Below are 13,839 nucleotides of genomic sequence, written 5' to 3' on the forward strand. Positions count from 1 at the left end.
AAGTTCCCTGAAATGTTATTCATGATATGCTGATGAGAGATTGAAAAGCAAAGTGCAGAGCAATATGTATTATATGGTCCCATTTTGTAAAATATAACAATACCCAAGTGATTTCTATATGAATGTAATAACTTTTTCCCATTTTTATACAAGATCTTTCTAGAGTGAACTCTGTTAAATGGTGTTCTACTTAATACTTTAGTGGGCTTGGAGATGCAGATATTGCAGAAGGAAGTGAAGAAGTCTAACATGTTCTGTATGTTTGAAGGAAGGAGGGGACAGCAGAAAAGATAAGGAGAAGAGAGAGAAAGAAGGTGAGGGGCTAGCAGCATCTTAGATAAAAGCAAGTGTAGTACTCCCTGAAGCAAGATGGAGGAAAGGACTTAAGAACTGAAATCGTTAATGAGTGATTTTAAATAGCTCGCTATGTGCTTCATAGTAGAAAGTCTGGCTAATAACCCTCAAATCATAACTAAAATCGCTAATGCTTTGTGTGAATACATGTGTGTGTGTGCATAAATCCAGGAAGGGGCCAAGTTGTCTATATAAGTCAACAATGCAGAACAGAGACAGCAGCCAGAGAATAAGGAGCCCTTCTTGGCTTTGGAAACACATCAAATCCCTGAAAACATATGGAAATCTCAGGGAGGGCCTTAGATTTCCTCAGGGCATAAAATGTTTCAAGCTGTTTATCTAGCTCTTATGGATCTGAAAGACATCAGCAAACATCAGGATTGCAAATACAGTAAAAGAACTATTTTTTTTTCCAAAATGCTTGCAATATGGCTAGATTAACCAATCTAGATATTCTACCTACAAAAGAACCCAATGATAACAACAAAAGAAAACCTTGATCCAATCTATATATCTTCTGAATATATTCTCCACTTTCCATTATATGGATTATGGAGTAAGAATGGGATTTGTAATATATTTGCATAATTTCATTTCAGTACTTTAAACTTTATTGCTTTTAGAACATAGAAATAACTCCAAACCAGCCCAACTCATGCATTACCAGAACCGCCAACCTCACTTTGCAATATATCACCAAATGAATCTCCATGGCAGCCAACCAGCACATCCCACCATATGCCACACACCATGAGAAATTACTCTTCAGTTATTACTTGAGATAATAGTTTAAATGGATAAGCATTTTAAAAAATCCTTTTAGGCCAATCTCATTATTTGGATGGTTCTGATATTGAAAAATCTGAATAGGTGACATTTTGTTATTTAGATATACATTCATTTATATATACCCAGAAAAAGATTTGGAATACCTACCATCACTTCAGAGGGGAACTTTTAATTATCATTTATATACAACTTTATTATTTTCTTTATTTTTTATCATAAGCATATGTTATTTTGTAATCAAAGAAAGAAAATGTAACTTTTGCTGTCCCATACTTGGTAGGCAGCCACTTCTCCTATTGCCACACCTTTATGGAATGCTATTCCATACATACTGCCTCAGGCAGAATGGAATGTCATATGGGGAATCGGTTGCAGCTAGATGCTATTATTTTAAGAAATTTTAAACATCCTCTGCCTTTTCATTGAACTCAAGATGAGCAGTTAACAATTACAAGTATTCCTAGAAGCAAAGAAATCACATATATTCTGGTATTTATTTAAAGTACTAAGAAATTCAAATTCCTTATATAATAAGAAGTAGTTTTAGTCTTTATCAGCTCAAACATTATAAGCTAGAATCCATGAAACATGCTATTTTTAACAAATGTTTATTCTTCCTATCATTCTGAATGTGAAACATTTTTATTTCTTCTAAGAACATTCCAGGTTTAACTCTGAGAAATGGTCCTAGTCTTTCAACAATTGAAGAGATTATGGGCACCTATCTCACCCCAGTGTTTTAGTCTCCGAGATTGTTGGGTTTTCTTGCTGTCTTTTGGTTAGTTGTTGGTTTTTTATTTGAAAGTTTAACTCTCAATGTTTGTACAGATGACTAAATTCCTGTGTAATGTTAATATTAAGAAAGAAGTCAGGAATTTTGCATGATGATCTTAACCTGAAGGAATAAAAAGCCACTAGAAAATAGCCAAAGGACTATACAGAATAGCATATGGGGATTTTATATCTTACCATATAATCTATTAATACAGCTTATTAATGCAAATCATGAGAGGCTGACAAGTCAACCAATGCCTGATCGTGAACATTGGTCTGGCTCACATCACTATGCAAGCTTGAGACGGTGAGTCAAGATGCTACAGTTAGGCATCATCTATCCTCCCCATTATCTGATGGGCACAAATAAATTCAAAATTGAGCTGTTTTTTAATTTTTTTTAGATAAACTAAAATTGAGTGTTTTTCTCATTTAATCTTCCTGGGTGGAAAAAAAATGCTTAGAAAAACTCTAGGAAATTGACCTTATTCTTGTCATTTGCAAATCAATCAGAAAAAAAGTCTTTTGAACTTCTAGTATTTGATTTAGGGAGTAGAGTTAAAAGTCTCACAGATAAAACATTGATTTCACCTTTTTGTCTGTTTCAAATTTGCTTCCTATTGACATGTGGCATTGACTTATTATTCTGACAAGTCCAGAAAATGTATTTTCTGAGTCTGGATTTATTAAGTGCATTTTTTTTTATTGTCAATGGTCCTGATATCATTGCTGATTAACAGTCAAGATCCTTTGGAACCCAGGGAGTTAGTGTGAGTGAAGTGGGGGAAGATCTACCAAACTGGATTCCTTTCCCAGTGGTATTCTAGCTGGAAAAAAAGGAGCACGCTAATTATATTATTTAGGCCCTCACCAGGCAATATATGTGCTAGCACCTTGATCTAGGACTTCCCAGCCTCCAGAACTATGATAAATAAATTTCTATTATTTATAAGCCAACCAGTTTATGGTATTCTGTTACAGCCACCTGAACAATGTAAGACAAGACACATGATAAATGATAAATGCTCAGTAAATGTTAAGGGAAAAAATCCTTAACATGGTGGAGGGGATGGTGATATAAAAACCATAAATTGTATGAGAAATTGTATCATTTTGCCAAAAAAGAATGAGAAGAGATCTTTGGAAAGCTCAGATGTGCCCCACTTTGTGTGAATTTGATAGGTGGGTTGACAGGTCCTGAAACATATACTCTTGGGAAGGGTTGGGTAAGGTCAAGGAGATAGGACATGTCATTGAGTGGGAAAGCAGGAAGAAGTGGGACCTAATGTGGGTGTGGGGAATAGGGGCTGTCAGCAGGCAGCTGCAGGGGTCAGGGAGGAGAGCAACGGAGGACAGGAAGCAGTGGGCATTCCAGACTCACTGGCCTTTTTTCCATTTTCTCACATTTTCTTTGGCACTTGGCTGTTACAGGTTTTTAAGTTCCTAGACTGTACTATTCATCATGGAAGCTTCTCCTCACTTACTAAGGCTAAAAACACAGGCTCCATAGCCTCTTCATTTTGTCACCCCAATGGTCAAAAGGCTCTTACCCTGTTTTGCATTTGTGTCTTGGGGGAAACTTGAGAAGCAAAACTTTGGAGCCATCCTGCCCAGATGCAAATCTCAGCTCTACCACTCCCTGCTGTGTGACCATGGGCAAGTCACTTAGCACTCTGTGCCCCAGATTCATTTTAAAAATTAGGATGGTAATACTAGTATCTTTACAAGATTTTATGAGGCTTAAATTAGCTGTTGAGCACTGTTATGGTTAATTTCAGGTGTCAACTTGGCTGGGCTAAGTGATGCCCAGATAGCTGGTAAAGCAATATTTCTGGGTGTGTCTGTGAGAGGATTTCTGGAAGACATTAGTATTTTACTCAGTAGACTGAGTTAAAGATCACCCTCACTGATATGGGTGTGCAGCACACAATCCATTGAGGCCCAGATAGACCAAAAAGGCAGAGTGAAGGCTGAATTCCCTCTCTGCTTAAACAAGGCCATTCATTTCCTCCTGCCCTCAGATATCAGTGCTCCTGGTTCTTGAGCCATCAGATTTGAACTGGGACTTACACCTTTAGCCCCCAACCCCAGTTTCTAGCCATAATGTCTAATGGAATTGGCCTGTCAGTCTTGTCTGTCTTTTGATTTCATCCTTTTGGAATGGGAATGTCTATCCTATGCCTGTCCCACTATTGCATTTTAAAAGTACATAACTCATTTTGTTTCACAGGTTCATAGCTGGAGGGGAATTTGGCCTCAGAATGAATCATAGCTTAGGTCCTACCCAGATCAGATTTAGACAATATTTAGATGAGACTCTGAACTTAGATTTTAAAGTTGATGCTTGACTTTAAATGCTATTAGGATGGAACAAATGGATTTTGCATGGCAGGACATAAATTTTGAGGGAACAGGGGTGAATGCTATAGATGGAATATTTTTGTTCCTCCAAAATGCGTATGTTAAAACCTAATCCCGAATGTGATGGTGTTTGGAGGTGGAATCTTTAGGAGGTGATTAGGTCATGAGGGTGAAACCCTCATGAATGGAATTCATGCCCTTATTAATGGGACCCCAGAGAATTTCCTTGACCCTTTCACAGCAAGAAGGCAGCCATCTATGAACCAGGAAGAGGGCCCTCACCAAACACTATATGTGCCAGCACCTTGATCTAGGACTTCTCAGCCTCCAGAACTATGATAAACAAATTTCTATTATTTATAAGCCACCCAGTTTATGGTATTTTGTTATAGCTGCCTGAGCAATGTAAGACAGGCACATGATAAATGCTCAGTAAATGTTAAGAAAAAAAATCCTCCTTGAAAACATAACACACTTATTCAGTGTATGTCTTATAAAATCCTTGTAGAATGGAGTTGATATCAGGGTTGTGCAGCTTATCTCCCTCCTCACACCATGTCCGCCGGGTTCCTAAAGACTCCCCACAGTGCCTTCTATGTGAACTGGAGCCAGTGCCACTACTTAGGAGGTAATGGTGAAACACAGTCACGGTTCCGAAAATAAGCTATGCATTTGTATGTTGGAAATCTTCCCTTTACAGAACGGGAAAACAAATCTATGAGTTTTTCAGCAAAAGTTGAGACAAAAAAAATAATTGTGGGCCTAGGTAAATTATGAAAAGCTGTGAAAAGTAACACAGTGGTGAGTGATGAAACATCCATTCGTGAGAAACTTGCTCCTTTAGGCCTGTTGAATCTGTGAATAAACTGTCAACATCTGCAAATAGCACATTTTACAAGCTTGAATTGACTTTTCTACTGAACTGGGAACCTCATCATGGTTTTCTTCTCTGAAAATAATTCAATAATAAAATCCAAAAGAATACTTTTTGTTCTAGTCTTAGAATCTTGGTCGTGTGTCAAATGACCATTGATTTTCTACCCCAGGTCAAAAATTGTATGGATAACAAGTTGTATGTATAACATTTACCATACAATGGGATTATCCCAGGGACCACTCCTGAAACATAGCCTGTCCTTCAGTGTCTCCCCAGCTCGATATTGAGGGAGGTTCCGCAACATACTCCAGGCCTCTGAGAGCTAAAAAGTGTTCATTCCTTCACCTCTAGGACTACAAACCCGTCTGTCCTTAGGCAGGGTGTGTGGTTTAAGAAAATTCTATATCATGGAATGCTGAACATTGGATTCCCTTTTTAAAGCCTGGATGTTAAGTTGCTTCCCTGAATATGGTTTGTGGAAGCCAGAAATGAAAACTAAAATAATTCTAGGTCAGTGCTTCTCAAACTATCTGTGGTGAAAAACAAGCTTTGATTTGGTTTGGTTATTGTTGTTTTCAATCTGTTGCAGACCAATCCTTTTATAAATTGTAATAAAAATTAATTACTAGAAAAATGAAATTTTAAATAAAGCCTTACAGAATACAAGCTACACATTTAATTTTACAAAATTTAATTACTAGGTTCAACAGACATAAAATCACTATAAAATTGCCTTAATGTTCCCAAACTCTTGCTCTTAATTTCTGTTCTTGTCCCACTGTGGATATGGAATAAAAATTTTGTAGATGGACGCTGGTCTATGGATCACCACTTGGAGTAGCACCATGTTAGAGGTCGTTGAGGACAATACATTTTCATCCATGACTTGGACCTATTCTGGGAGTATTTCATAACACACAGCAACACGTGCATTGTTAGTGCTCATTTAAATGACCGTATCATCAGAAAGGTACTGTGTTAGAATTTTATTGCAAGGGACACAACATAGACCTCAAAATTTCAGTCAACCTGCTGATCTACAGGTAATCCATTGACCAAGACAAATTGTTCCACATGATCCCTCATCTTTTCTATGTCTACATTTGTGAAAATGCCTATGACAGGAGTGCCAAGGGCAGCCTAGAGAGCAAGGGAACTCACTGAAGGAAAAATGTAACATGCAGGTCAGAGATGGAGGCAGAGAATGGAGGGGTGCCAAGTAGCTGGGGGCAGTAAGACCTGGGCTATATGCCTGCCTAATGCAGGTGGGCCAGTCACTTCAGTGGCCTCTCCAGGGGCAATTATTCCTGTTTGTCCCAATTGGGAGACAGCTCGGACTGAAAATAACCATGGTTTCTGTGGGGCCACCCTAAGACTGTCACAAATTGGCTTGGTAAAGTGGCAGACTGAATTTCCCAGATGAGTTCCAAGGCACCGTGACAGGCAAAAACATGGAATAGATGATGACTTCTGTGGCAAAAATTAGAACCAGAAAAACCTTAAATTCTACTCCCAACTGGTAAAAAGAACTATGTAGATAAGGTCTAGCAAAGGCATCCGCCATCCAGAGATCAGTTCTTCCTAAATAGTGGCTATGGTTTTAGAAGCTTTGCCGTCTTCTACTAACTTGGTTATTGGGAAACAAATGTAGTCTTTCTTTTCTACGTGTTACTTACTGCACATTCTTATTCCTATAAAACCAATATTTGGCCCAAATGATGACAACACTTCTGGGGTGCATTCCACATGTGGTACACATTTGACTCTGCAGCTTGTTTATAAATAATCCCAGGCACAGGACAACAGTGATTAAAGCCCAGCCGGTGCCTGACCTCAGGAAGGAGGCAAATCCACTTAGAAGCCATTCACCTTTCATCCAGACTTCGTGTCCTACATGCGTAACATCGGTGATGTGAGGAAGGAAGTTGGAGCTTTAGTCATCAATCCTGTTTAAGTGAAAGACTGCATCAGTGATTTTGAGTTTGTTGCTTCCTATGATTATAGAAGTTTATATTTCATTTCCACAGTATTTTTTAATAGTAACCTTATGCTAATTCAGCATATGCTTACTGTAGAGATAATTGTCTCCAAGAATATCAATACATATGGAATTTTTCAGATCATTAATGCTTTAAACTATGCATCAAGTTCAATTATCTAACAATTTCAGGTCCAAGGTCAGATTTTAGGCACCAGGACTCTTCATTTCTGTTCCTTTTTTTATTTTAGAAGTGGAAAGGAATTTAGAGTTTACCTTCTCCATCCCATTCCCTTGACAGATGAGGAAACGGAGGCCTATGGGGGTGAAATGAGTTACACTGAGGTTTTACAACAAATTGTGGGTAAAATCTGGGTTCCATTCCCCTAGCTCTTTGTCTGGTGTTCTTTTAGGTATTTCCTCCTAGTTTTGGCAGAAATCAGAGTTCATGAAAGAAACTCTGAATGTAATTGCTGTGGACATGTGGTCTCGAATTTATACTACAAGATACTAATCATTGCCTGCCTGCCTGCCTGCCTGTCTGCTCATGCCCTCTCTAAAGGAAATCCCCCTACCCCAAGCCCCTGCTGCCTAATCAGTCAGATTTTGTACTGTGTGACTCTTCTACTCCCACCATTGTTAATTAGTCCAGAGATGACCATCTGGCCCTTATGGAGTTCATCCATAGAAGGGTAAAATGTAGATAGGACAATTCAAATTCTATTTTTCAGGGGGGCAAACCAAGGAACAGAAGGAAGTTGCTATTTGGAAGTGAGATCATGAAGCTGAAATAGGAGTAAGTTGAAAGCTCACAACTATGGCAAACCAAAACCATATGCAATTTAGAGTTGTGTAAGAGCAGGAACCAGGAGCAAGCAGGGAAAGCCAGTGAGTAAAGAGAGAAGAAAATGGAGCAGACATACAGAGTTGCACATAGACTCTGCAACATGGCTCTGCTGCAATGACAGTAACAGCTGCTACCAACCTGTGCCAGGCATTGCTCTCAGCTCCTCACCTGCATGAACTCATCTTAGCCCTCATAACAACCCATGGGGTGAATATTAATGTGATCTTTTTTTTCAGATAAATAAACTGAGGCACAGAGAGGTTAATTAACTTGCTGAAGTTCATACAGTTCACTTCACTGCTTTAGTATCTGCCAGTCTGTTTGCATCCCATGTGGCGATCTCTGTAATAGTCCTTAAACACACACACACACACACACACACACACACACACACAAAAAAAAAAAAAAAAAAAAAAAAAAAAAAAAACCAGAAAATGTAGTTATTTAACCACAACAAAAAGAGAATATTTGGGGAAAATTGGACTTGAAATTTTCAAGCCTGTGATTAAAAAGTCCCCTAGGAATAGTGGAATCATTTCTATGATTCGGTTCTAATGTTCTTCCTCAATACTTTCCTTGAGTTAGTTAGAGTTGGAGACCTCCCCAGGCAGAACCATGATGGACAGCCGTTAGCAATGATATGGGAGAGGCCTTTATAAGGAGTGCAGGCTGGATATTACATCCTTGTCATTAATACCTGAAAGGGAGAATACAAGACAGCAGTAGAAAGAGGAAGGAAAATGGAAATGTAGCTAATTAAATGCAGGAGAGCCCACATGCCCTGCTTCCAACCAATTTGTCTCAGGCACCTGCTGAATGATTTAGGAGCATGCATGCAGAGGGAAGAAACCAGTAAAATACACAAGATTATGTTATTTCCAAATTTGGAAGTAAGATGATTTTAGAACTAGAGGATAGGCAAAGGCAAACTGAATAATTTGATACCTAAGTCATACCAATGAGAAGAATGCAGTAATCCAGAAACAGGTTCCGAGTCCACATTTCTAGGGAAAAGATCTATACATTAACAAGCCTCTGGGCGCTACTCATCACCAGTGAAGTTTGTGAAACACACAGTGATCATCACTGTCCCGCATCATCCTCACACTAACATTTTCAAGTTGATAATAGGCTTCTATCTTTTTACCAGATGATAAAACTGTGTCTTACAGGGTTTTAGGGCCGTACTAGGTTCAGCTTGCACAGCTCTGTCCCCCAATCCCAATGTGTTCATGCCTGTCTACTTTTTAAAAGAAGTGGACATCAAGAAATAGTCTTGAGTGGGACAAAGGCAGCTAAAGAGAAGTAGCACAGGACAACAGGTGTTCTACCTGGAGTGTGCGGAATGGAAGAAGTGGGCATTGTTGTGCCTGCCTGCCTGTCCCAGTCCCACTTACAATACCTGGATATGTCAGTGTGGGCCACATGGTTAGGATTAGAATTAGGGAGGAAAGAGGATATGCGAGTGAGAAGCCACCAGTATTGCTGGAGTTATTTTTATTCCAAACGGTGGTCCCATCTCTACCTCCAGTTTAAGAGAGAGACTTTATATAAGCTGGACTCCCCACACTTGTAGGAATTACTTCCTGCCTACTTCATCAGAGTGATCAGCAATAAAATGTGAATATTTGTAGTGAAAAGAACCTGTGATTTCCTTGAGAAACACAGAGAAGGAGGATATGGTTCTGTGCCTTTACAGCTGTGAGATCTGGGCAATTTACTTGTGAGAGTCTTGGTTCCCTCATCTATTAATGAGTTCATGATCACTTCTACCTCTTGAAATTGTTTTGGAATTTAATGAAATATGTATGTAGAACACCTAGCATGCAAAATGCCTCACAAGTAATAGATAGCTCCTTCTTCATATACATCCACTGTATCTCCACCAGTTTTCTATCCAGTTCCTGCCAGCATCTTATTCAAGTGGAGGATATCATCTCATGTTCCAAATCCTTCCTGAGAGAAGCCCAAAGAGGAGCAAAATGAGAGCAGCAATGTTTAATAGCACTCAGAAATTGTTTTGGGCAGCAATATTTACACACTCAGAAACAGTGCAACAAAATTAAAGCCAGCCTCCAAACCAAATAGAGTACCCACTCTCACCCCTCTACCCAACCTGCATCTGGGTGTTTTGTTGTGTCTATGTTATGCTAAATGTTGGAAACGACCCCCTTCGTTGCCCTGAATGCCTTAGATCATACCATCTCCTCACCTTATCTTACTGGCAAAGAGGTTAACTTTAATTAGCATTTTACAAGCATTTTGTCTGCATTGGTTACCTTTACTACAAGTTTGATAAGTCCTTCTTGAAAGCTCCATATTCATTCCCTCTTCTTAAAGTCTTGCTAAATACTGTCTTACACAACCAAGATCTGATGACCATGCTTTGTAGCAAACGTACATCCTTGTTGAGTGGCCTTGCAAAATCTGTTGATTTAAACAGTTGGCACTTTGTGTGTAAGTTGGTTTGGGGTTAATTTCTATGGGGTTAATTTCTGCACATAAATTCTGGAGAAACAGACTAATTCCTAATGCAAAGCTAGTTACTCTTCCTTGGATAAAGTGGCATCTCCGCAGGATTAAAGTCACGTTGGAAAAGAACAGAGACTTGGAATTGCACAGACCAGGGCTTGATGTCACTCCCACCATTAAATGCCCACATCATTATTGAATCTCACTGAGCCTCAGTTTTTTTCATCTGTAAAATGAGGACAACAATGCCCTCCATATACGTTTACTGTGAGGATCGAATCAAATGAAAGGTGCCTGGCCTCCTGCAAGGGATCTGCAAATATAGATCTTAGTTTTCTTTACTGATGTAACTCAGGGCACCTAAAACAGAGCTTGGCCTGTGGTAGGTGTTCGATAAGTATTTATTGAATGAATATCAAATCAATAAATATTAAATAAGTATATCAGTATTGAATGAATGACTACATACTGAATTAATGCCGATTGAATGAATAAATGAATAATAAATGTTGGATGGATGAACAGTTTATAAAACCCTGTAGCACCAGGACAGAGGACATCCCCTGACCCGGGTAAGAGCTGTTAATGAGACCAGCAGCCACAGGTGGCTTAGTTGGCTGCCCTAAGCCTGTTTTCATCCTCTTCCATCCTCTCCTTGGCTTCTCTAATCAGTGTCTCACCCACTCATGCACCCCCAAATTGTATAGGCTTCTTAATAACCTTGTTGATGTGCCTGGATCCACTTGTGACCTGGCCAGGCCCTGTGCTCCGGCTGTGCTGGGAAGAACAACTACTCTCAGTGACTCACGTGGGGTGCAGGTCAAGGAGAAAAGTGAAGCCGGTTCCCTTTAGCATGGAATAGCCTTCAGCAGGGACAGCCTGTGGTGCCCTGAACTCATCGAATGATGAACCTTATTTGGATTTGAAATGACAGTTGTCAAGGAAACAGCCACTATTCCTCCACCACCCAACACCTCACAAAGGAAACCTAAAAGTCTCTTTCATTAGAGTGAGGCCCGACTTTTGCTGGTTCTCCTGCCCTTTTGCCCTGGCATGCCAGGATCGCACAGCCGCCTCCTGCACAGTAGAGCAGCAAGGCCTCAGCTGTGGTCCTGGAATGGTGAAGCTTTGGGACTCTAGATCTTAACTTTCTAACCCCAGCCTTGGCTCATTTTCAGGCAGGTAGAGGTCAGCCTGGCCAGTTTCCTTTCAGTGGGGCTAAAAGCCAGGCCATCCCTTGTGTGTCTTCAAAACCTGGGGCAAATGGCACTGTGTCTGCAGTCTCCTCAGCCCCAGCTCCCCCGTCATAACCCACATATTTGTATCTGGTTAGAATAAGTATCAAAAGTAGACATAAAGAAGAATGGAGAGGGAGGAGACACCACAAAGGGGGCCTTAGGGGGCAGAGGAGAGAGAAGAGAGGAGAAAGGGCAGAGAGGGCCCCTTGCTGGCAGGGCTGTGTTCCACCGCGGTGGGGAGGAGGAGGGAAGGCTGCCAGACAGGAGCTCCTAGCTGCCGACTGTTTCCAGGCTGGAAGCCCCCGCCTCTGTTGCTTTTCCCTCTGGCCTCCTGATCTCTGCAGCCAACAGAGCGGGAAGTATGAGGAGAGAATGTAAAACGCAGAGCCCAGAGGATGGTGCGATCCAGAGTGCCGTGTTCCTAGACCTTCCATCTGCACACTCCCAGCGCCGGTGCAGAGTGTGCTTCCAGAGCGGGCCGGTCTTTCCATGCCTCATCTTCACTGGAAAATAAGAAAAGACACGTCCCCTGCCTTAGTATTGCCTGCATGCTACCACTTGGCAGCCCTTCAGGATTTTATGACAAATAGTAATGAATAATTAACTAATCATTTGAGCTGCTACCAAAGCCTGAAGATAACAGCCCTGCCTCCGCTCGCACCACCCCAGACAGGCCTTGACACGGTTTCCTCTCTTCAGAAAGGCCGGCTGAGACGGGGGCTCTCTCCTGACACCCGCGAGGCCAGCAGGGAACCAGCTCGTTCCTTCCTGCATTCTGCTTCTCACTGGGCTGCTCGCACAAGACTGAGACAAATACAGCTGGGGACTCTCTCTCAGTCCTGCCATGCTTTTCTGTTGGAGACTGAAGTTTTGGGGGCCCATGACCTCCGTGAGCTTCATTAGAGCCGTGGCTTTTGGCACTGGACACATTTTGATTGTCACAACTGGGAAGGGGGAGTATTGTTGCTACTGGCATCTGGGTGTCATGCAGTGTACAGGATGGCCCCCCACACCAAGCATTGCCTCGGCTCCAAATGTCCACCCTGCAGTAAAGTAGCAGAAGGGCGCGTCTCCCCAGCGTGTTCCATTGCATCCTGGTGACTGTAGCTAGCCCAGGACCAAAGAAACTTGGGCTCCCTCGAGTGGTGATTCACACTATGACAGCCAAGAAGGGCCCGTAGCTGCAGGGGGTAGGGCGTGTGTGTGTGTGTGTGTGTGTGTTGAACAAGTCATTTCATCCATCACAAAATATGCTTTGGTTGATGGTGACAGCAATTTTCATAAATCATTAGTGAGCCATTTTCTTCTGTGTTGTTAATATCTATGCAGAGGCCTTTGAATTGAGTGAGCAGATTTTCTTCTGATTAGTCAAACAGTGTTTATTTTTTGAAATATGCTCTTCCCATTTAGAGTAGCACTTGAATGTGAATTTGTGTGATTTCTTTCTGTTTGTTTTCTTCATAAATGGAAACTCCAGGGGCTTCCATCAGGTTTCCCAGTCCTCCTTTTGGAAAGAGAACATTAAGAAGGTTCCAGGATGGATGGCTCAGAGATAATGCTTCCACTTACATTCTTGAAGGGGTGAGGATAGGGGAGTGAGAGGTAATTTTAAGATTCCAATTCTGAACGTATGAACCATGATGAAAGCAAGTCTTAAATGGTCCTACAAATGTCCCTACAGTAAAGCCTCTGCAAAGCACATCTTGTTTATAACTGATTATTTGGTCTCCCAACCAAGCAATATTCTTAATGGGTTATTGAAAATTTAACTGACTGCTCTCATTTATCTTGTAGCCTGTCATCGTGCCACTCCCGTGTTCATATAATAATATCTATTGAGCACATTCCACATGACAGGTACTGTGTCACATTCACTAACTCATTCATTCCTCACAGCAGTTGTATAGGGAAATATGGCTGCATCTTTCAGAGGAGGGACTGGGGACGTAAAAAGATAAATAACTTCGCAAGTTCGCTGAGCCAGCAAGTAAGAAGGTGGGACAGGAGTCAAGGTCGGCCAGGTCCCAAAGCATGCTAACTATCCCACTGAGGTCTTCAGGGTTCCGTCCATCAGAACAGCTGTCTAAGGGGCCTTGGGGGTCTCGGCCAAGCACCCCACCTCCTCCATCCTGGTGTCATTCTTGTGATC

Source organism: Aotus nancymaae, unplaced genomic scaffold (assembly GCF_030222135.1).
Source record: "Aotus nancymaae isolate 86718 unplaced genomic scaffold, 86718_ANA_hifiasm-v0.15.2.pri h1tg000003l, whole genome shotgun sequence".
Lineage (NCBI taxonomy): Eukaryota > Metazoa > Chordata > Mammalia > Primates > Aotidae > Aotus > Aotus nancymaae.